The sequence below is a fragment of the Mus caroli genome, chromosome X (genome assembly GCF_900094665.2).
Source record: "Mus caroli chromosome X, CAROLI_EIJ_v1.1, whole genome shotgun sequence".
Classification (NCBI taxonomy): domain Eukaryota; kingdom Metazoa; phylum Chordata; class Mammalia; order Rodentia; family Muridae; genus Mus; species Mus caroli.
Window position 1 is genome coordinate 52,066,050 of NC_034589.1, and position 4,190 is coordinate 52,070,239.

A 4,190-nucleotide genomic window follows, 5' to 3' on the forward strand; every position below is an offset into this window, starting at 1 on the left:
ATCTGGTAATCTCTGGGGTTAGTTGTTGTCGTTGTCACTGTTTAAAGATTGGAGCAGAAGCTGTGTTTCACTCACCAGCAGTCTCAAAATCCTGTGGCAGGTGTCGTGGGTAGCTGGCAGGTGTCAGCTGACCCTGCGCTCTAGCTACTCAGGTGCTGGTCCGGCTGGAAGAGGCCTGTGGTCCTACTCAGGCCTGTTTTCTGCTTCCCTAACTAATGCAGTCTCAGGTCCCGCGTGATTGGACTGGAGCAGAGGCTGTGTTCCACTCACCAGCAGTCTCAAAATCCTGTGTCGGGGGTCCTGGGTAGCTGGCGGGTGTCAGCTGACCCTGCGCTCTAGCTACCCTGGTGCTGGTCCGGCCAGAAGAGCACTTTCTTTTTATCTTTACAATATTTGCTAGAGACTTGCTAGTTGTATCAATAATTTTCAGAGCCAACACCTTGTCTAATATTTTTTTCTATTCTCCATTTTCAATGTCATTAATTTCTGCTGCTCTTTTAGTATCTCTTTCTTTATGCGTTTACTTTTTTTTTTTTTTTGAAACAGGGGCTCATGTGTTCTAGGGTGTTCTCCAACTCCCTACAAAGTCAAAGATAGCTTTGAATCCCTGATCCTCCTGCCTCCACCGCTGAGTGCACCACGACACGGAGCTCTGTTTTCTTTCCAGTCTCTTAAGGTGTGAGCTTAGATTCTAGAGCTACAGTTTCCCCCTTTCTTAGGTGTAAGCAATTCTTACTGTCAATTTCTCTCTGTGTACTGCTATTATCTGCTCCTGTGTACTTCTGTATTGCTCCATTTTCATTTTCACTCAGCCCTACAGATTTTTAAATCTCTTTGGAAACTATCTCTTTAACTTATAGGTTATCAGTTATTCTGCCTAATTTCCAAGTGTTTGGAGGATCTAAGCCTTCCATTTTAATACTCACTTTATGTTTATTCCATATTTCTTTTTTCTTTTACTTTTATAGGTTATCTGAATTAATTTTTTAATTTCATTTTACTTATGTATAATGATTTTGACTACATTCTTTTGTATAGTTTTCTTAGTAGGTTTTGTAATAATAATAAATATAATAAATAGTAATACACATTAAACCATCACAGTATTAATTATTAGTATTGATATTCTATCACTCTGAGTAAAGGATGACTCTTGATTTCTTTTGGTCACTTTACCATTCACGTATTTAAATTTTTCATGGTTCTTTATAATCACTGTGCTCCATATCAGCCAAGTCTTAAGATACTTGCCTTAATCTCAGTATATAATTACAGATATAATAATAATATACCAAGTGAAATATTTGATTCTGTTTTTACCTGTTCTCTTGTTTTTTCACTTATCAAAGTTCCATGTTAATTCTGTAAAATTGCTTTTGTCTTCAGAGGACTTCCTTCAGCCATTATATCAAGGTTGGTTTGCTAGTGACACTGTTACTAATTGTCCTTCTTCTGAGAATGTCTTGGTTTACCTTTATATTCCTAAAGGATGGATGAGGTTATTCCTTTGATGGATAAGAAAGTTGTGATTGGCACATGGAATTAGCTACTTTTTCTGTTGCTGTGACAAAATCCCAGGCAAAAGCAACTTACAGAAGGAAGCATTTGTTTTGGCTCACAGTTTGAGGGGATACAGTTCAAGGGTAGAAGACAGAACAAGGAATGCAAATTTAGTGGTGGTAATGGAAGCATGAGACAGCTAGTCACATAGTATCCAGAGTAAAAAAGCATGGAAAGATGAGTGCTAGCATTCTTAACCCCACTTCATCCCCCACTGTCCCATCAACTTTATGTTCCTTTTTAAAACCCACCGAATCCACCTAGTACTGCAATGATATGCACAAGCATAGGATCATCTAGTAAAATATGGCCATCTTCTCAGGGGCTATATTTGTGAAAATGAACTACCCCTCCCCCACCATTTACCAATTCCTTCTCAACTAGAGGTAGAACTTCAGGAGCTGCTCCATGCTGAGATTTGTTTCTGGCTTGATGTTGTGCGGGTCGTGCATGTGAAGTCAGAGATGCTGTGGGTTCATGAGTCTAGCAAATACTGTCTCACTGCAGATGTCCTATATCACTAGCTTCTACAACCTTCCAGCCCACTCTTGACAATAATTCCTGAGCCTGAAAAGGAGAAGCCTGGGAGATGCACCATTTGAGGCTGAGCATTCCAGTCTCGAATTCCCTGTAATTGACCACTTGTGGCTTTCTGTATTGTTACTTCTTGCAAAAAGAAGCAGCTTTGATGTGGGTTGCAGTAACTGGTGGTTATAAAACTGAGTTTAAATAGAAATATCTTACAAAATAAAGACAATGCCTCTATCAGACACCATAGGCTATCAGATAAAAATCTCAGCACCAGGTATAGGTTGTCTCCTTTTGAGTTATTAGTCAGTAGGGTCCCATATATCTCCCCTAAACATTACAAGATCTTGCCATTGTTCTTAATTACCCTCCAAAACTTGATGGTATGACTTTGTTGATGAAAGCACCACATGTTGAGTCATAGGATGCAAAGAAACTAAGCTGGTAACAACCTGGACATTTCATCCCTACTGGCTAGAAACTCTTTATTTCTCACTTTAATAAAATTATTCTTCTTAGCACTAGGAACAACCTGGTGAGTACATGTTTAGGCAGGGTAGTTGTTGAATGCCATCTCAAAGGAACGTGACATTTGAGTTGAGGTGAAAATGTAGCTAATACAGAGATACAATGAGACTTAAGTTATACAGTGAGAATACAGCTATACCAAAATGTGAGAGAAGCCTTTGGAGCTGGGTCAGCAGGTAAAAGTACTTACTGCAAAATCCTGAAGACCTGAGTTCAATCCCCAGAACCCACATAGAAAACTGGATGCAGTTAACCAGAAGCACGTGAGTCAGCTAACCTGGACTGTGCTATCCACAAGTAGAAACAAAAAATACACCAATGCAACAAGGTAGAAGGAGACAACCAACTCCCAGCAGTTGTCCCTAGACCTCCACAAGCATGCCATGGTAATCACAGAGCACAGGGTAAGATTCATTAGAATGAGTACATACTGATGGACTCCAGACAATGAAAAGTAAGAAACTGATGTTGTCTCTGCTCATTTCATATGAATATCTGCTTCTCCTCCTGAATTTTGTGTTCAATAATTCTATCTGTCTACATATGTAAGAAATGCAGGAGTCAGCAGTCATCCTGCACTCTTCCTACTCATCTCCCTTATAAACTATCATTGAACTATGACACTTTTTTTTAAGAATGACCCTTTATCTCCACTCACACTGACACTATCCTATTTTGGAAGCCAATTTTGGTAATGGTTCCTTTTGGCTGTTTTTTTTTTTTTTAATTAAGTACAAACTGGCCTCAAATCATTATGCAGCACAGGCTTGCCTCAAACTCCTAATCCTCATGCCTTCACTCTCAAATACTGGAAATACAGCACTAGGTCCTATAGAAGCCACTACTTTAGTAGGAGAGGGAGTTAAAACAGAGTCTTATGTAGCCAAGTTGGCCTTAAAGATACTATGTAGTTGTGGCTGATCTTGAACACCTGATCATCCTGCTTACATCTCCCAAATACTGACTGCAAATATGCACCATCACATTGGCTTAGAAACCAGTATTTTTAATTATAGTATTAAAACTGATTCCTGAACTTGGTTAATGATTTCCAATTTCCGACTTCTAATCCTCCTTTTACTTTGCTTCTTGTATAATATTTCAAAAATAAATTATTCATCTCACCCAGTCTGCTTAATTTCTCAATGTTCCTCCTTTCTCCATTGCCAAAATTTGATGTTTATGAGCCTCTAATGCCCACATACCAAAGGGCCTCCTTGAAACCTGCTCCAGTCTTGATCATTTCACCATGTACCATCCAGTTGTTCAATCCTTATCACTGAAAATAGTCTTCATTTTCTTGTCCCGTTCATCCCAGTAGTAGCATGAGTTTGGCTATAGTTCAAACCTACATGCTAAACCCATCTATTTCCCTCTATCTCCATCATAATTGCTTTGGTACAAGCAATTATTATTTCTTAGTAGACTATCATGATGGTCTCCTAAACTTATCTCTTTATCTTCTCTTCCTGTTTTTAGATACATTGTCTACAACCACAGCTATTTTTCACAAATATAAATGAGTATCATCTTGATTGTCTTCGGAATTATTTTTCTTTCTTTTTTTTTTTTTT